This window comes from Haliotis rufescens, unplaced genomic scaffold, assembly GCF_023055435.1.
Source record: "Haliotis rufescens isolate VD_foot unplaced genomic scaffold, xgHalRufe1.0.p SCAF_4, whole genome shotgun sequence".
NCBI classification, from domain to species: domain Eukaryota; kingdom Metazoa; phylum Mollusca; class Gastropoda; order Lepetellida; family Haliotidae; genus Haliotis; species Haliotis rufescens.
This window is the reverse complement of record NW_025964112.1, coordinates 22651435-22673282: the sequence shown is the minus strand read 5'-3', so window position 1 is coordinate 22673282 and position 21848 is coordinate 22651435. Positions and strand designations below refer to the sequence as shown.

The window sequence follows — 21848 nt, the reverse complement described above, 5'->3', positions numbered from 1 at the left end:
CACTTTAAGTCAAGGTTTCTAATTTTAAGAGATTTTTTTACTATATTACTATTCATATAACCTTGACCAGAAGTGGGATAATGCCTTTAAAATCTACAATTAATGGAATCTAAAGATTTCTTGTCGGTTGATGATAGTAAATAATATTTCACACTTGTGGACTGAATCTTAATGTAATAGGACAATATTTATAATTTTAAGAGATTTTTGACTATATTAATACTCATCTGCCCTTGACCAGAAATGGGATAACACCTTTAAAATCTACACTTAATGGAATCTTAAGATTTCTTCTTGGCTGATGATAGTAAATCACATTTCTAACTTGTGAGCAGAACCTGAATGCTATTGACCAATATTTTTAATTTTAACAGATTTTTTGCTATTTTATTACTCATATCCCCTAGACCAGAAATGAGATAACACCTATAAAATCTTCAGTTAACGGAATCTGAAGATTTCTTCATGACTACTGATAGTAAATAACATTTGAAACTTGTGAGCAGAATCTGAATGCAATGGGTCAATATTTCTAATTCTAAGAGATTTTCTACAATATCATTACTCATATAACCTTGACCAGAAATGGGATAACGCCTTTAAAATCTACAATTAATGGAATCTTAAGATTTTCTCTTGGCTGCTGATAGCAAAGCACATTTCTAGTTTGTGAGCAGAATCTGAATGCAATGGGTCAATATTTCGAATGTTTAAGTGAGTTGGGTTTAACACCACTTTTAACATTATTCCAGTTATATCACGGTGTGTCAGCTTAATGTGGGAGGAAAGCCCAAAGTGATGGTGCTGACAAACCTAGAAGCATTATTGGGGTGAACCGGGATTCGAACCAACCATCATAGGTTGCTGGCGGATCCAAGGGACGCAACTCTGCACAGACATGGCCACCTGTGCCCCCTCTAATTTTAAGAGATTTTTAACTATATCATCACTCATCTGCCCTTGACCAGAAATGGGATAACACCTTTAAAATCTACAATTAATGAAATCTTAAGATTTCTTCTAGGCTGATGACAGTAAATAACATTTCAAACCTGTGAGCAAAGCCTGAACACTTTGAGTCAAGATTTCTAATTTTAAGAGATTTTTTTACTATATTATTATTCATATAACCTTGACCAGAAATGGGATAACACCTTTAAAATCTACAATTAATGAAATCTTAAGAATTTCTTCTAGGCTGATGACAGTAAATAACATTTCAAACCTGTGAGCAAAGCCTGAACACTTTGAGTCAAGATTTCTAATTTTAAGAGATTTTTTTACTATATTATTATTCATATAACCTTGACCAGAAATGGGATAACACCTTTAAAATCTACAATTAATGGAATATTAAGATTTCTTCTTGGCTGATGACAGTAAATAACATTTCAAACCTGTGAGCAAAGCCTGAACACTTTGAGTCAAGATTTCTAATTTTAAGAGATTTTTTTACTATATTATTATTCATATAACCTTGACCAGAAATGGGATAACACCTTTAAAATCTACAATTAATGGAATATTAAGATTTCTTCTTGGCTGATGACAGTAAATAACATTTCAAACCTGTGAGCAAAGCCTGAACACTTTGAGTCAAGATTTCTAATTTTAAGAGATTTTTTTACTATATTATTATTCATATAACCTTGACCAGAAATGGGATAACACCTTTAAAATCTACAATTAATGGAATATTAAGATTTCTTCTTGGCTGATGACAGTAAATAACATTTCAAACCTGTGAGCAAAGCCTGAACACTTTGAGTCAAGATTTCTAATTTTAAGAGATTTTTTTACTATATTATTATTCATATAACCTTGACCAGAAATGGGATAACACCTTTAAAATCTACAATTAATGGAATATTAAGATTTCTTCTTGGCTGATGACAGTAAATAACATTTCAAACCTGTGAGCAAAGCCTGAACACTTTGAGTCAAGATTTCTAATTTTAAGAGATTTTTTTACTATATTATTATTCATATAACCTTGACCAGAAATGGGATAACACCTTTAAAATCTACAATTAATGGAATATTAAGATTTCTTCTAGGCTGATGACAGTAAATAACATTTCAAACCTGTGAGCAAAGCCTGAACACTTTGAGTCAAGATTTCTAATTTTAAGAGATTTTTTTACTATATTATTATTCATATAACCTTGACCAGAAATGGGATAACACCTTTAAAATCTACAATTAATGGAATATTAAGATTTCTTCTTGGCTGATGACAGTAAATAACATTTCAAACCTGTGAGCAAAGCCTGAACACTTTGAGTCAAGATTTCTAATTTTAAGAGATTTTTTTACTATATTATTATTCATATAACCTTGACCAGAAATGGGATAACACCTTTAAAATCTACAATTAATGGAATATTAAGATTTCTTCTTGGCTGATGATAGTAAATAACCTTTCAAACCTGTGAGGAGAATCTGAATGCTATGGGTCAATATTGCTAATGTTAAGAGATTGTTGACTATATTATTACTCACATCCCCTCAACCAGAAGTGGCATAAATGTTATGCTTTCAAGAATGAAAGGAATCTTGAGAGTTTTGTTTTCTGAACATTGTCAATCACATTTACAACCTTTGAGAAACATGTACTTTGACAATAAGCTTTGAATATGAAACTACATAGTTTTAAAAAAAGCTTCGTCCCCTTCACAGCTGTAATAGGCTAACTGATCATCATGGAGGGACTGACTGCACAATGTATGACATTGTGCTAGGTCTGTATCTGCCTTGATAGAAACCACAGAAAAAAGGTAAAAAGTAAAGGTATAATGACTTACCTACACATTCTCGTCTTTCAAAGAAATATTATCTTAGAAACTTCAGCCACTTGGCCTTCAACAGCAAGGACCAGACGACCATTTTGATCAAGTTGTAAAGGGAGGATAACTCTTACTGTTGCTTTGTCTTGCAAATTTTAATGTCAATGATGACAGAGCATGAGATAACAAGTTCAGTTCTCTATTAGTAATGGGTTTATTAAATATATGTTATCTGTCTTAAGTTGGTAATTTTGAAACCTTTCTAAATATTTCAATCATATTAAATAATATCATTTAGATTCCATATGGTCTCCCCAGAAATATGAGGGCATTTTGCTGGCAAAACGGTTTTGAAAGCTTCAACGTATATATGTCAATAAGCTACCAGGAATGGTTCAATGAGTTTCCCAGTTATTTTAATACTGACCAGGAAGGAGATTTTATCATACCGGTTATTACATATGTATTTTTTCCTTTAAAACAATGAGAAAAAGAATAGTGTTGTGGGTGAATCAAAGGAACATTAAAGAAATCTTTTTTTAACAAGAGAAATCTTTTTCAACAATTTCTACTCTAATATTTCTATATGTAATTAGTTTCTTTTATTTTTTAAGTTAGACTTCTAAGATGAAGCACAAACTTTCTCACATCCTGCATCTGCTATGCCTGGAAGCAGTTACATGTACCTCCACCATTAATATAAGAAAATAGTTGCTTTTATCATCATGTACACAATAATCAAATGGAGTGATTTTGAATAATTGTTACCACTAAAATCTAACATGATAATGATAGTAATATTTACAAAAAATGACTTTGGGACTTGAGAATACAAACAAAAATACACACATCAGTTGCCAGAGGGCTGTGAGGTGATGGGGCTTAGAAATCCCTTGAACAGTACAAATTTAACTGTACCCCTTTCAACTCTGACATGTTGAGTATTCATTGTTTGATGTTAAATGACACACTTAGTTATATTCAAAATAATTAATATTATTATATTGATGTACATACCCTCCCACATATATTTTGTGAACATCATGGCCTATTGTACAATGTCATGAGTATTTATTCCTAGACATTTACCTGCTGTTTTACTGTGTATGAGAAGAAATATGTCGAACTCTCATAACTCTTGCAAAATTGCATAACACAAACATCCTAGGAACTTGAATTATTACGCTTGTATCCCCACCAATGAGTGGCATAACAACTTTAAAATACATAAATTAGAGAATAATTTTATTTTCATTTGGCTTTTGCATTTTTGTAGGAAACACTGTGTTCAGAAGTGGCCAAGATAGCTATTTAACAGAAAATTTACTCTGTTATTAAACATGTCACCACCTCACAAAGGTTATGATATGATAGACAATTAAATAATACATTTGGGAGTGATATCATGGTTAGAAATTAAACATGGCAATGGGCAGTAATTACAGATAATAAGCAACACGACCATATTTACAGGAATTGCATTTTGTCATGAGCGATATTGTATTCCGCTTTAGTTCCGCATTACCACTTTTATACGCTGCTATATTTAGCTGCAAATGTCGGACATCGAGTCAGTAGCATTGCCATTGGCGCACTTTGCAGAACGGAGTAAAAATACAAAACACAAGAAGTACAGATGATTTTGCTCTTATTAAATGTTTGTCAATTAAACACATAGTTGCATGCCACAGATATAATTCTCTACGGTGTTTATCCCAGTTCTGGTCGTATCCCAGTTCTGGTCGCTACAAGCGTGCCTCTCACTCAGCAACATAACAAAATACTAGAGTTATCGTTCTTGGCACGCTCTTCTCGTGCGCTCATACAAGTCTATAAATAGGAACTTTAAACATAAACCTTACACTTATCTTGACAAGTATCCACGTATGTATATACACTGATTGGCTTGAGATGGTTCGAAGAGTCTGCTGTTTCAGCAACCATGGATCAAAAGATTTATACAAATTAATACCTCCATCTGACACTGCCTTGAACTTTCATAGATTAAAAGGAGAATTTATCCTCACTTTAGCTATACAGGGTCCAATATCCTTTAGTGAACATCATACCAAATGCTTATCATATGGATGGATAAAAAAACACAATGACATGGAAATAAAATGGGAAGAAAATATAGATGAAGACAGAATACTGTTGACTAAGAAACGCCCGTTGCCTATATCCAAATGTTCATGTAAAGCATCATTGATATCATTGATTCACAGCACATTGAAACTGTGATGGAAATTGATTATTTTGAGGACAGACAAACATTTCAACAGTACTTCCAATTGACAATACATACTGTGATGATGAAAATAATTCAAGCTCAGATGAAGAGACAAATATTATTTTATGAAAAATTACAACAATGAAACTTAGTGGAATGATTGATTTTTTTTGATAATTGAGGAATTGTATTGTATAAAGTCAATTCAAGTGAAGAACTGATGAGAGAAATGGATTATTTAAGGTAAGTAAAATCATATTTTGAATGACTTTTTTGGAATTCAGTTGCTGTTAGCTGATGAAGAAAATGGTACATATTTGTTTCAGTAAATACCCAGTTTGTCCAGTTGGCAGAGACTAGAGAGTGAATCTGTCGTCTGCTAGCAAACTTTGTTTACTATATGTAGGTCGTACATGAGAACGAGGCTTGGTTTTTACGGGAAAAGATATCAATAGCCGTCTCTTAATATTTAGCCGTCTCTTAATATTTATGCGTGACCCTGGGGTCAAACTCCAAAACGAGGCTATCCCGCAAGCTTTCAAAATGGCATCGGAGCATCGCCGTGTCCTCGAATGCGTTTCTGATGCGAGGTGAGATAAATCTATGAGTTCCGGTCGATTTATCTTTGCGGAAACGATGACTGGCAGCCATCCGACAAGTTATGGGGAAGTTGTTCACCGTAAGTAATAATTTTCATTCATGTTTTTGCAAAACTGATGAGCGAATATCGCTTATCAACTATTGATTTTATCGCAGCTACCATGACGTTTCAGTACGAAATACTCGTGCTTTTTCTGAATACAATATTGATTTCTTTTCTTGTCACATTAATACTACATACTATCATATATAATTCATATATATATAGATCTATATATATATATCCTGGGTGTCGTTGTACAAAGCGATATTAGCGTGTCGGTGATCGTAACTTCCATACCTTAACATATGGACAGTCTTAAAATTAGGTCTAAGGTTGGTTTGTACAACGGCACCCGGGAACAAATATTTATACTAATGTAGGTGACATGATGATAACATATCGACTTTCAAACAATTAATTTTAAACATTTTTTTCTGGTCAGAATATAAATATTTCTAGATTTGAAATGGACTACACATATAAACCTAATATGAATGCATATACAGACATAAATAAATAATATATAAAACAGTTACAGTTGTTTTAATTTATGCTTTATTCTTCCCCGCCCTTAAGGCGGGGAAGTATACGGGAAACGTTAATTTTGAAGTATGTATGTCGACATGTTGGTTTATTTGAAATTTCAAGCCACGCATTTACGGAAACAAAACATACAAATCATGTGCGTGGAATGCTGATGCTATTCTTTTCCAGCAATAAGAGATACTTCAAAATCTTCTTTATGTAGTTAATTGATGCATCTGGCCGTTTCTGGTCATTAGCTGACATTATTAAACCATTCATGTGTAATCCGATGTCCTTTCTTCCTCAAGGACTAATTTTCTGATTTTCATGGTGTATACAAAAGAAGAACTGTGCTCCGGAGATCGTAAATAACAGCATAATAAAAAATATGTTCTGAATATGCTTATTCATGAACAACGACGACATCTCAATTTAAATGTAATATGGCTGAATTCCACATTCTACATACCACACTTTTGATTGTTTGGATACTCATGTTCCCTGGAAATATTTGGAATAGTTACTATTCCGTATTTTGAATTAACCCAGTCCCCCGTGTGTTTTTTAATCAGTGCACCGCACATAGCCACATGTGAAACGTTTGGTAGCGAAGTCAAAGCAAAATCGGAGTAGTGTGTCGCCGAATTTGCATCAAGGCTGTAGTATTTTTTAACCGTTTAATGGAATTCAATGTACAGCCGTAGCTCTGGCCACTCATATATTTTGTGTCCCATGGCTCAAATCTATTTGCGTCTGTACAGTGTTCCACTGACCTCGATAATCTGTTGGATGAAGGCACAGCTCTCTACAGTCACATAGTTAACACCGAAGGCTATGAGGGGTATTTAGGTCATAATCAGCTCCCAGCAGCCACTGCCTCAAGCGATATTGTCTACATAACAGATCAGTGTTATGGCTCCGTCACAGGTGCTCCAAACATTGAAGCAGGGAAAACAAATTTCATAGAATCATTTCAACAAGCAATATTGATATCCCCGTCACTTTTGGTAACTTTTAATGATGTCTCCATTGCAATTTTTACGGATTTTGATTCGTATGCATTATTTGACTCTCATCAGCGGAATGGTTTGGGTCAGATTGATCCGAATGGACAAGCGGTTTTACTTCTGTTTAGTAGTACGGATGAATTTTTATGTTGCATCTTAACAGTATATCAGGCGACTATATATGCTTGTCGTAAGAGGCGACAAACGGGATCGGATGGTCAGGCTTTAGATGATGCATGGCATCGATCCCAATTGCGTGGATCGATGCTCATGATATTAGGCACTGGATTGTCTGGTCCAGACTCGATTATTTACAGAACGCCGTCATATAGCTGGGATATTGCTTAGTGCGGCGTTAAACGACAAACCAATCAATCATCATCATATGAACTCAAACCAGTCATTGTTACAAGTAAACCACATTCCACAACAGTTACTGACACTGGATAAAAAAAAACAGTACATAGAAAGAAAAAAAAGTAACTCAACTCATCATGATCACAATTGCTATTCTTTGAAAGAAAGAAATACAAAAAAGAAACTGACCAAAAAACGTAACATGAGACGAGGAATCTCCGTTATTGATTAGCCCCGGTATTGAAATGTTCTCCAACTACGTGATAATATTTTGAGTATGTGCATCTGTTGTTGTGACAAAAAGACCTTATCTAGTATAACGTTTTTGCCATATGGAGCCCTTAGTATTTTCATTTACATTATTATAACCAAATGCCAAGTGTAAAAAGAATGTGATCTATTATTTGAGTATGTGCATCTGCCAATGTTGTTGGCAGTTTTGATACTATTTCCACATGTTTACATTTGTGCCAGAAATTGCTTCCATTTCCTTCGATCTACTTTTTAAATAAAGACCCAGCTAGGTTAGAATAGGTCTTCAGCAACCTATGCTTGCCGTAATTTAAGAGGCGACGAACAGGATTGGGTAGTCAGGCTCGCCGATTTGGTCGATGCATAACATCATATTCCAATTGCGTAGTTCGATGCTCTTGGTGTCAATCACTGGATGATCTGGTACAGACTGGATTATTTACAGACCGCCGTCATATGGCTGGAATACTGCTGAGTGCGGCGTTAAACAAGAAACTAATTTTAAATAGACCTACCCTAGGCAAATGTATCAACTGTATTGCCCAATACTCAAAATAAATAATATTTTTTTCCACAACAGCGTTGTGTTATTTGTGGTTAATATAATTATGCTCCATCATGCCTTTCAGTAACATCATAATTATGCGTTTGTGAGGCATCACATGTGGCGGGGGAACTTTGATGCTCTGCATCAATGTTTTCTTGTTGGATTCTTTGGAGCACCTTTAAATTACAGTACCACAACTTCTCGCGAGGACGATCTCTGCCGTAGGTCACATGTCTCAAGACAAGCAACAAGTTTATTGTCAGAATCAGTCGGACTCGAACCCGTGACCTTCGGATTGTTGGCCTGACAGCTAACCGACTGAGCTACGTCCACACTGTTCAACTAAGTGCAAATTTACCTAGTCATGCCTATGACGTTACGGAACTGAACGAAAACGGTCGAATAGGTGACGGACACTTACGAAGGTTACGGGTAGGCATGGTGTCTCGCGACTTTAGTCTACGGACACTTACGAATGATCCCGATACCATTTGGCACACTCGTCCCATTCCGTAATCTACAAGTACCGAGTGGTGGGGAATGAGCCGATATGCCGCGAAATGAAAACGGCTCCAGGCGTCAGACGTCAGACGTCGAACTCGCGAGTGCGCATGAATGATATGGTATTTAATAATTCGTCGGGTGATTTTTGTGACAGAAAAGTGTGGTAGGGAACACTGTAAGGATGATGTGGATAATAGTAAGGAACAATGGAGGAATAAGCATGACTAGTGACAACCCAACGGTGAGTTCGCTTTTGAATCAGTACTGAAAAAATGTAGCCAGTTAAAGTGGCTTGTGTGAATGTTCCAGGACAGTTTCCAGTAGCCAAAATATTCGACACAAAACCATTTCATCCTTTTTACTCGACGTTTTTGTGTGAAGAATATTAGGAGCCGCTATATAATCTATAATAGCCACTAAACGAGTACCTAACCCTAATGATCGTAAAGGGGTGATTGATCGTAAAGGGGATCCAAGGGTTAAGGATAGACTTCGGGTAATCTAATAGCAACTAAACGGGTTCCTAACCCTTATGATCGTGAAGGGCTGATTGATCGTAAAGGGGATCCAAGGGGTAATGATAGAGAGTTCGGGGTAACCTACCCTAAAACTGGCGACATTTGGATGTGTTCAGCGCCAATATAATCCCTAATAAACTGCATTCTTGTGCATAATAATGAAAATTAATGAACCGAAAAAATAAAATATGTATATATGTTCCCATTTATAACCATTTTATCCACTTCAATTACGAGAAAAACGAAATAAAAAATATATAAAAAATAAAAGTGCTTTCGTAAACTAGCGCTTGCTCTAAAATGCGCCGCCGCAGGCTATAATTAGTTAAGCTGGGCCCCGTCTCCAATATCACACTATAGGAGCCGGTACAGGCCAATGAGACGATGGCTGTGAGCGCCTTCGAAATATTAAACATACACTATGTTATGTAATTTTTCATTGGTCGCTATTTTTAGACGAAGCGCTACCCTTCTACAAAAGCCTCCACTGAGAAACATCACAAACTACTTTAAGTCATTTTGTTAGATGTGCCACCGTCGGGTGCAGGAAAGACCTTCAAACTTTAAATTGTAATTAATTGTAGGAAATTAAATTTCCAAAATTATTTTCTTCATATATTTTACGTACATGATATCGATATGTAAGAGAAATGATAGTAAACATAGTCTAGCGTATTCTTTGCATGAACATTTCGCAGGTTTTCGAATACACCCCCAAATTGTGCTATGCGAGAAAAATATTTATTATACACTTGTCAGAAAACTTTGAGCGAATAAAATATTCTCAGGTATTTGAAAGAGATACGCATGTAGGAAGTTTATATATGTCGACATATGTAGAGCCACCCATAAAGTATAAATGTCGCATTGAAAATATTCCTAACTTTGTCTTTCCATTCCATGACGTCGAAAAAGTTTATTTTATGAGGGTTGGTGTTCCATTTAAGGAATAAAGAATAACTCGTAATAAATATGATGTGACTATTCTGACAAAATAGAAATGTGTTGTACGACTTGTATGTGGTTGCAATATATTTATTGGATGATAACGTTTAAAATGATAAAACCTCTGTTGAAAATATTGAAATTGGAATAGAATAGCAATTAACGATGGCCGATGTTGATATTTTCTAGCTATATATTTTTAAACAACATTCAAATGCAATACAATTAATAATACCAACGAAATTAGTCAATGTCCATTACTCAACAAATGGGCATAATCATAATAGTGGATGGTTTCTATTCATTCACCCAGTCATCACTTCTAACTTTGTACAACGTTGTAGCTGAGTGACAGCAGTATGAAGGTGACATTCCGTTTCAAAGTGTTACAAATATTACTATAGTAGTAATGTAGTCTAAGATTGCACCTAAGTGCGTCCAGGTGTCGATTTTCTTTTAACATGGATGGTATTTAGTAACTATTTACATAAATCAAACCTGTGTCAAGTGATTATGTTGATAATTTTCAAGATCGTTGTAAAGATGGTATGGGGTCTTATGGTATGCGTTCTTAGAAAACTGCTTTCCATCATACTGAACATGACAGACATGGGCATCCTCCTCAAAAGGAGTTATCTCTGTGACATGGAACCTTTTATTAATGCATTACAACTATCCCCAAACAATCAGAGAGAAGAGGTTCTCTTACCTCGTCTCGGGCATTGCTGTCTTGCATATCTCAATATTTAGCATAATAAAAACATTTCTGCACATTGTACAGTTCATTATTAACTGCATTGTCAAAAATATGTGACTCAACGTAAGGTAATGATGTAACACTGTCCAGATTAAAGAAATATCGTATACGACACTATATATATAAACTTATCAATTTCCTGTCCAAACAAACAGGAGATTATCAAAGGTAGATACACGTTGTGGCCTAGATCTACGTATAATATCATATCGAACATTGACAAATATCCAAAGTAGGCGAGAAAATGTATTAAAGATATGCAAAATCTACAAAATAATTATAACTGTAAACAGCAGGATACAATGATCGTGTGTGCTTTCATTCAACATTGTTCAAAGACCTTCACCTCCAAGAAATTACCTAATATGTTCAACAACGTTGGCGTATGACATCACTACCATTATAAAATGGCGTGTTCACTGTCAACAATACGCGGGATTTTAAGATGGGACTTTCGTTGATTCAGGAATCGTGCATGCATAAATATGACATGTAAGTAATCAGAAGCATTCCGACAATTAGTGTACTGTTATTTGTTGTGATATTTTTCATTGAAACCAACGGAAATAGTCAGAAATTCCGATAAATACCGTTGTCGTTGTGCGTGATTTTGCGTCAGTCATGGCGTCACACAGGACGGAAATTTTGACAATTTCTGTTGAAAATATCAACCATTGCAATGTATCTTTTTTTAGTTCCCTAATTCTTCATACGATTCTCTTCCCATGCATATTCTGAAATTGTTGTGCCAATGTATTCAATGAATAGACGAATGGATAGTTCAAAATAGGAGAAAATGCTACACTGTGTAAAATCTTTTTTGCTCTGTTTACATTTCTAACAAGTGTAGTTTTTCGAGCACAGCGTTCGTTTTCACACCTAATTTATTTTGATTGATTTCATCTACACACTTTGTATTGGTGACAAGGACCATGCGTCATTTGATTCGACTCTGTATGAGGAATTCAAGGATGTATGTATCGCAGCTGAGTATAAAATTAACATGATGTTACAGGCATCTCATAACCGGTATACGTGAAACGTGATTTTGTAAACACTGTCCAATATATATGACGGAAAGTTCACTTCGGCGTTCGTGTTTGCGTATTTTCCAAGACATTCTAAACTATTCTAAGGCTATCGGCGACGTTTTGGAATGATCATTGAGGATTTGATCAACGACAGATACCGGTGATGCTATGCTATTTTTGAAATTCATTTCGCCGAGTGAATAGCCGAACTTATTATTTCAAAACATGCTGTAAATAACGCCGTGAGTGGTAATTTAGAAATGTGTAAAAAAAATGTCGACATTTTTTTACTATGCCCCTCATTTTCAGTAATTTTGCTTGGCCAAAAATGCCAGTGGATGACATGACCAAACAGGGAATTTCCCACCGTATTCAAAACTGTGAAGTGTCTTTGTGACTGCTGCAGTTTGAATTTTATTCGACTTCACAGTGAGGGTTGAAGAGGAGGGACAAATATGTCCCTCTATCATCCAAGGGGAAAGCCTGTGTCAGTTTCTCTACTTCATAACATTTTGAGGAATTTTGTAAGCCTTCATTCTGGACCAGGTGTAAATGGACCTCGTTGCCCGAAAATCTATAAAATCTTCGGCCTACCTTTAGAATTCAGTACCGTATTCTAAAGGTGCTCCAAAATATAGAAGTGAATTCTTGTAAATAAATATGTCAACAATGCAGCTCTTTTAACCATTTAGAGGGCAGGATCTAATTGTTTTAGGTTTATGTGAATATACAAACGCAAACAAAATCATCGAATTTCAGAAATACAATTTTTTTAAATATTTACTGTCTTGACTTAGAATTCAACCCATGAACCACTTTTAATCTGCCTTAGCGCTCCAAAAGATTAGCGAGACTGTTGTCAGTTGATTTTGTTTGTCAATTTTCCACTCTATAAAATTGCCCGCCATCAGATTTTGGTTTAACCACAGCAAACGCAAGATGACACGCTTTTCACAGGTGTGTCCCTCCCTCCTCTGTACCGGCATTAGCGTAGCCATTTTTGAAAATCACCGGATGTGACGTCAAATAAACACGCTGAGTGTTTTTTATTTTGGCCTGTACCGGCTCCTAGCTTGGCGCAAGTTGACGACGCGCATAGGGAGCCGGGAACCAGCTTAATAATTAGTAAACAAATACTCAAAACTCTCAACACCGCAGGGCGTATTCAATGACATTGCGTGTAGAGATGATAGATCACTGGGAGGAGCTTATGCACACACGATGACCCCTGACGTCACTGGGCATTGTCTCGCCGGTGTGATTAGCAACAAAATACTACAAATTACGTCATAGGGTATGATCACGTGTTTGAAAGGTTTGTGGTACTGTATTCTAAAGGTAGGCCGATTCTTTTTACGATTTATATTCATACACAAATTAAAAATCAATTTGGGGACTTAATTGAATTGAAGGTTTTAAATTTCAGTCCTTGATTTGTGTGTTGTAAACGAGTATGCCCCTGTGCAAAGAATACTGAAATCAGGGACAATCCCATCCATATTTGCATGGACTGTGGCCACAACACCAAGGAAGCCCCCCTTGATCCTATAGGCCAGAACGTCATAGTGTAAGAATTTACAACTATCCACTATAATAATATGTGTATCAATAAATGTCATAAATCAAGATTGCATTATAATTAATTCTTTTTACTTTATTTATGAAACATTTATATTAAATCAGTATTATTTTGTTTGTAGTGTGAGGAGAACCTGGTTCCAGGAGGAGGTGTGATGGACATGATGTTGAAGGGAATGATCATTCCACACAGAATGTGGGGTGTGAGGCACAATTTGAAATAAAGGAGATGCAGGTCCATGCTGAACAATGGGAGAACCATCTACTCAATAACCATCTGGCTCTTGAGAATTTTGGAGTATCAAGAACTAGAACTGACCCGTTTCATGCAATATTATATTTCATTACTGACTGTGATACTTTCAAGTGATGTTTATATTTTGATCAACCCAGTGCCACCAAAATGTGTAGCATGTATTATGTTTGTTCTGACACTGTTTCCTTGGCTGGAAGACCCAGGACTATGCTGTTGACTGCACTGAAATAAAAATTCAAATCCCATTGGCCTTTTTCCTCAACTCAAAAGTTTTATACACTTTACAAAACTAGCCGCCCACTCTAAAGCCTGATTGGTATAGCCCCTCACGATGCTGTGAACTTTGTATCATGTTTGTCTACAGCTGGTATTTTTCTTGATCTTGTACAGCCTGGTGTTAGTGTGGGGGCAGACCAAGGCTTTACTATTGCCACTACTTTGCACCCCTTTCCTATTTAACTGTAGTCAGCTTTCAGCCGAAAAAATAGGAGAAATACAAACCTTAACATCCTTGAGAGTCCATGTTGCAGAATTTTCAAAACTATCAATCAGCTGTGGACAGTTGCCTGATTATGGTTTCCCTTGCACACTCTTATAGAATTGTGCTAAAATTGCCTGTGAGAGATAAAAGTGTCAAATCATTTGAAACGCAAATATTTTATTACACGATGTACATACATTGTATTTAAATTGATGTCCATAGCACTGGCTCGATCTGTCTGATGGCACAGAAACAGTTTGCTGTAGAAACCCTCACTTCTGAAAAAATACATTAAAGTTGTGAAGAAAAACATGCAGATGTCAATTGTATGAATGCAATTTAATAAGTGTTCTACACTTCAAACATTGTGCCGAGTCACTTTGACTTTTAAAAAAAATAAAAAATTTATAATTTGCATTAACTGCATGGTCTGTTACCCAGAATTATTGTTGGAGTTTAATGTAACTGCCATACCCATTGATACAAATTAATTTGATTAATTGAACATGAATACGACATATTTATTTCATAGTCCTTACCTCTAATATAAGTTATGTGGGATTTCACAGGAGTCGGGCCACAGGAATCCTTTGGACGACAATGGAAACATAATGATTACTAGATACACACATTCAACTATGAAACAGAACTGAATTTAATGGATGATCGTGGATGATTTGGGTTTATACAAAAAAAAACTATTTAGATCTATAGCCAAAAACATTTGCATTTATGACGGTCGCAATATACGTACGTGACACAGTATAAACTATAACCTTAATAATAATCATATTTAATTAGATCTATAGACTACCGTAATACCCCAAAACACAAGAATGAAAATAAATAAAATATAGCGCTTACACACATTTAAAAGGCTGGTTATCAGTCATTATGGCTGTCTTAGCCCATTCATGTTACGCTCATCAATATTAGTTCAAAACAACAGCATATGCCATGAAAGGTAACGTGACCTGTCAAAGTGGTCATTGTTATTTAGTGTTAAAGCACACTATACGTTCTTTTAATACTGTTGATGAACCCATCGCTGTTGTAATGGAATCCCTTGTTCAACGGGGTTATAGCGAAAACGGCACCTCGGCAAAACGTCACCGGGCGAAAACGGCACCTCGACTCGAGCGAAAACGGCTACTGTGGCCTAGCGAAAACGGCACCTTATTTTTTCTTTTACCTTGGTCAAATAAGTGCTATTAAACTTACATGGTAACTTGCAAACACCAATAATTGTGAGATGCTAAAAACAGTGTACATTAGAAATTAGCCTCTACTCCAACTATAATCCAACTTAGCTTATACGCAACACAACTTATTGTGAAAACATGACATGCTTTGAAGAAAAATAATAGAAATTAAACTCAAGTCGTCTCTTACAAACACAAATAATTGTGAAATTGTGAAATAAAACAAGTAAGAAATTAAACCCCTACTCCAATTTACTCGCCCACTGATTGGGAGGCGCAGTTAACTTAATGTGAAAACACTATAAACTTTGAAGTTTTAAGTACCTTTACTCAATTTAAACTGAAACTGTATTTAAGAGGCCTAACATGGAGCTGTCAGACCACAATTATTCACAATGGCCTTTCGATGTGTTGCATGAGAGAAGAATGTCAGAAAACAACAACATGCTGTGATAACTGTGACCATGTAAATAAACCATATATATTACTACAAAAATCGTTCTTATCCTTATTAAAAATAGAGGTGCCGTTTTCGCCCGACACATAGCCGTTTTCGCCAAATGCGGTGCCGTTTTCGCCAGAGAAATCGGTGACGTTTTGCTGGGGTGCCGTTTTAGCCTGCACCCGTTCAACGGGGAACTCCTCGCGCTCTTAGATTGACTTTGAACCAAGTTCTTGACGACACTGAACGAGACATGCGTGACGAGCGATAAATCACTTCTGGTGTTTGCTCTGCCGCCATGCGGGGAAAACCTCGTTTTGTAGTTTGACCTTGGGGTCATGCATAAATATTAAGAGAGGTACGGATCTTCACGGGTCACATGGTATTTTAGGGGAAGCTACATACAAGTGTCCCCCGTGTGCGAAATACGCATCAGTCGGAAAGCGCATGTTAAATCTCCAAAGTAAGTAAGTAAGTACAAGTGTGCATCACAGTCATATCAACATTTCAGCTGTATCACGGCGGCCTATTAAACTGATTGCAGGACGACGACGTACTATTTATAAGACGAAGGACGTTCCTACTTTCGTTATCGCGTGCATTCCCTGGGAATCAAGCCCAGCGACCAAAACGAAAACAGTTCACCACTGAAAACATTACCATTGACGATGCTGATGTAAGAATACCCGATCTCGGCAGTGGGTCTGGAAGGTTGTTCACTGTTGTCTGACAACGAGGAGAATGGTAGGCTAGCTGATATTGTTTCAGTGCTTGACATTGTTTTAGTACATGAAATTGGGTTAAAGTGGAACGCCCTCCCAGCTAACACACGACGTTGTCACAACGTTGTGGAAAGGTTGTGGATTGGTAACGTCGTGATATAACGTTGTCACAACATTATTATAACGTTTTGTAACTACGTTTCTGAAACGTCGGTGAAACGTTATAGAGTTTGCTTCTCGATAGTCATAAAGGAATAGAACTGCTTTATCAAAATCAACATGAACTTGTCAGAATACCAAGGCAGTAATGCATTACCTGTCTTTATATTCGGCATTTGAATTTTCAGAACGTAATTGCGTATCTCTATGACAACGTTAGTATTACGTTACATTGTAACGTTATTCCACAACGTAACAACAACGTTGCAAATTAACGTTGTGATAACGTTGTGCTTTGGACATTACAACACTTTTTGTAAATGATGTTTAGGAAACCACTTGTAGATCTACCATCTCTACTAAATGTTGTCACAAGCAATATTACAGTTAAAAACAATTGGCGCGCATTTTTTGCGACGTGAGAGCGACTGCTGAAAAGTTTAACCTGTTGCCTCGTGAAGTGACGTCAGAATTACGTCACATTTTCACGGAAGATGTGTTGTCACCAGCCATCTTAGTTCACTCTGGACATATTACAACCAAGTGATTGTGCAGCATTTGGAACTGGACAGATGATCTGTGAATTCGGATGAGGGAAGTTAATTTTTCAAAAGCAGTCTCCGCTTGTTGATGTGTTTCTGTACATGCAGATAGTCAAATGATTTATTATTCAGAAGTGGCGGGGTTTTGAATGCAGTTTGCCGGTCACTTTCACTGAGCGTCAGTGTTGATATTAATATTTGATACACAGAACATGATGTATATAGATATGAAGAAGGCCAAAGACTTTTTTCCATATTATTATTTTATGGATACCAAGGGTAATTACCAAGGGCAAGCAGTATATGTTTGACCAGAATTCAGTCTGGCGGCGTTTTGTAGCCGTCATATTTGTTCGGGTTTTGATGGTAAGCGTATAGGTCTGTAAATAGGCCTAACTTATGCATCGCCTACTGACAACTGACAGTTATCGCCATTTCTTCCTTGTTATTTCTGAAATCATTTCTTTTTAAAGTTAAAATGTACTAATCTTCTGACTATGATTTTTGTGAAACAATGTGGCTCATTCAGGCCATGGGAAAGGTTGATTAGACTTCTCTTATACAGCGAAGAGAGGGAATCAAAACAGTGGAAGTATTTTCAGATCCACTCTCTGTAGGCTGCTAGTTACAATGTATAGCCCTAGTCTAAAGCGCTCAATGATGTTATGAAAAATTGTATTTTCGGGAAGAGACAGAAACATATTTGTTGTTTCCGAAAAGGCCTAATAAGCACTGACTGAAGTAGCCTAAATGTGGGTCATCTGGTTGTTGGTGCTGTCTATTGACCTTTTTCACACTTTCGCCATCTTGGATCGAAAACGAGGCTTGGAGAGCATAGCTCCATGCAGTGTGAGTTGCATCAGCTCATAGGGAACAGACAGCATGTTGTGCATTTCACTGATGGACATTTCAAACAAACAAAACATGGTATCCTCTGTATCTTATACAGAAGATATTTCACATTAAATCGTGAGGTCCAACTAAAATATGCCTGTAATACACTGGAATTAGCATTTTGCTGTCAGGATCCCGGAAGTGAATCGAAAGGTGCATTTCGAGATACGTATTTCAGAAATAGATTGTTTTATCATAACCTAGTCGGCATATAGGTACAATGTGACAGTACATTCAATGACAGAAGTTTTGTATCGTAAATAAACCGCATAACATGAAACACGTCAGTGTACTTTTGCAAAATTGCTCAGTCAATGCGTGGCTTAATTGGCGAACTCTAGATCAAGATTGAGATCATGTTTATTTCACGTTTCATAATGGTGTTTGCTGCACAACGCACTATCGTTTTGCCATGAGTCCAGTTGACAAAAGACACTTTTTTTGCTATGATTTTCATTTTAACATATTACAATGTTAATTATGAAAATAATTTGTGTGTCAAAATACATGTTCAGAAGGGGCTATAACTCTATTCAGTGTGTACAATGACAGATGATACTTTACTTGTTCTTCAAACATCACTTACTTAACTGATTATTGTCGATTGAGATTGCACCGTGCACGACAAAAGTAATAATGTGTGAACTGTTTAAAATAAGTTAAAAGGAAACTAAAAATTGATAAATATAAATAATGCATGAAATTGAAAAAATATAAGAATTGATACAACTACCAACTTCTTGAACACCCTCACCTAATCCTGTATGATGATAGGTAATTGTATATCAAAAGGAAGCTACTAATACATTTATCCTGAATAGTTTGAAAATGTCTTGATCAGATATGAGTACAGATAAAATAACAAAAGATAAAAAGGAATCAACTTCAATTGGTAATCAAGCCAAGATAAAATATATGTATCGGTACAAATGATGTTGATGGAACAATCTGGATTTATATTTCATATTTAACAAAGGAAAACAAACCAAAATTTTCATATCTTTATTTCTCACAATATAAGTTTTCAAAACTTAACATGGACTGGGTGTCTTTGTCAGTCAAAAGCACCTAGTTAAATTCCAGGAGAAAATAACTTTCTTGCTTGTAAACAAATGGTACAATGTGCTTTTTCAGTGTCCGATAAATATTGGCCATGTTGATTTGTGAGTGAATAAGGCTTTTCACTTCCTCGTCCTATTTAAGTGAAATGTGACAGGAAGCACATTTGTTGATTGAATGAATATGGCTTTTCACATCCTCGTCCTTTGACAGGACGCACATTGTAACCAGTCTGTTACTGTCAGCAGAAATCTCCTACAGACATCCGTCACCCGGATACTAGTACTTCATTGTGTTGACTCGCTGGCCTGAAATGAATAATTCAATAATATTGTAATAATATTCCTACTACAATAACATTTTTTATAAGCCATGCATATTCACCTTCTCTCAAAATATTGCTTATTTAGAAAACAACATTCTTCTCAAATAGAGAAGTTTAAGGAAAATTAATCACAGTGTGTAACATTACATGCTACTTTAGAACAATCTTGAAGGCATCTATTCATCTGATATGTCGAAAACAGTATATTCTGTGTAAACAGTAAACTCAACAGATGCATCAATTTAATGACAGTGTACTACAGCTCTTTATATCAATGTCACACAGAAATTCACTCTTGTTTTAATGAAACACGTTTTGATATTTGTATTACCGGTATGTATTTAATCATGAAATACTTTGTTTAGTCTGGCCATGCTGAAAACATACTTTCGCTAGAGTGAAATAAATAAGATCAGGTGAAATATCACTTTTTGTCACACCTACAGTCAGTCTGCCTCATTGACACTATGGTTTTCTGAGTAAGGTCATGAAGATCACAAAGAAAATATAAGACTTGAATTTATTTTGTCAAATGCAATGTTTATCTCTTCATGTGGTTTACTAAAGTTGATATCTTGACTTGAAAATATTAACTTTGTCAGATCACAAGATGAAATATTATCAAACATATTTTATTGTCCAAAAAGACAAAGGGCAGCACTTATTACCGCCTTCTCCCTATATACAGTTATACATAATATTGCATAATGAAAATGAACAATTTACAGTTGAAGCTTCACATTGTGGAAACATAGTGCGCAACTTATATACAGTGCTCATATGAAGGATATGTACAATGTGCTGGAAAGTGAAGACAGTGTGCATCTCATACATATCCTAAAATTATACATTTTAGTGTTGAATATAGATTTAACAATACTAATGATTAACAGTTTGGAAACAATAATATGCTAGCTACTGAATCTGTTAGTCGTTTCTATAAATTTGTGTACAGACAAGAATATTTTTGTATTCAGGAAAACATCTAAATTTGGATCACCAAAAAGAATACTATGTCTGTACCGTAATTATTTTTGTCAAGAATTTTCGGTGACTATATTTTTTCGATAAAATTCCAGGACCCGACCCTCCCCAGAAAATATCATATTGTGAACCCCTTACAATGTCTGCCTTTCTTATTTTGTTTCCTGCAGTACAAGCCTAAAGGGTAATGGTGTCTGACTTTGTTATAGTCATATGTATCTAGTTAACAGTTTTACATTTTGAACATTGTCAGCAAAACACGATCTAACTGTTAACTGGGCTATTCGACTCCCTGGTTTTAAAACATTGATAAAAGGTATCTCGAATCATACACATTCATGTGACTAAAGTATATTCTAAAACATTTCCGGGACATGTTTTTGGGTTGTTTTTACAACATTTTAGTGGGGAATGGTCACAACGTATTTCATCCTTATAACACAAAGTTATTTCACGTCGTTGTGACAACGTCCATTGTAGTACACAGAATAACGTTGTAGGGACGCATTATTATAACATTGCCACAACGTAAAATACAACGTTCCCACAACGTAAAATACGTCATCACAACGTTGGTACGACATGAATATGACGTAACACAACGTTAGGCCATGACGTTGTGACAACGTAAATGGGAGTCCACAGAATAACGTTATATGGACGTAACATCCCCAACGTTACCACAACGTAAACACAATGTTATCACAACGTTGTCACAACGTGAAATTGTTAGCTGACAAACACAGGCTCAAAGTGTGGCGGTCGAGAAAACTCGTTAGTCCGCGGACTCTACATGTATTTAGCGGAATCACGGATTTCCTTGCGATCCGGGTAAGAGAGTCAACATGTATACACGGGGGTATAACTTATACAATGATTTGCTAATCCGGACGAATTCACTGGGACCTCAGCGCCCTGACAACGTAGGAATCACTGTGACAACTCGGCTTGCACGCTAGCAGGCCATCCAGTGTTATTTAGCCTTATAGCTAAAATGGATAGAATTATCATTAAACTGCCCGCATGTTATCAGAAATGAGCAGCCACTGTAACTTGATAATGCCCTCATATTGCTTGACAACGGGCCATTATCACGCCCGTT

General features: G+C 36.0%; 2 long non-coding RNA genes across 2 annotated transcripts; one reads left to right on the top strand and one right to left on the bottom strand.

Moving 5' to 3' along the window:
* The first annotated feature begins 13238 nt into the window (after positions 1–13238).
* On the top strand, positions 13239–14181 carry LOC124132173. The gene is made up of 2 exons (XR_006860759.2): positions 13239–13440; positions 13803–14181. It is a non-coding gene; the product is annotated as an uncharacterized LOC124132173 (long non-coding RNA).
* A 396-nt stretch (positions 14182–14577) lies between these two features.
* Positions 14578–17301, bottom strand: LOC124128819. The gene is made up of 3 exons (XR_006860279.2): positions 16722–17301; positions 14957–15005; positions 14578–14695 (listed from the first exon to the last, which is right to left on the bottom strand). It is a non-coding gene; the product is annotated as an uncharacterized LOC124128819 (long non-coding RNA).
* Between the last annotated feature and the right edge of the window lie 4547 nt (positions 17302–21848).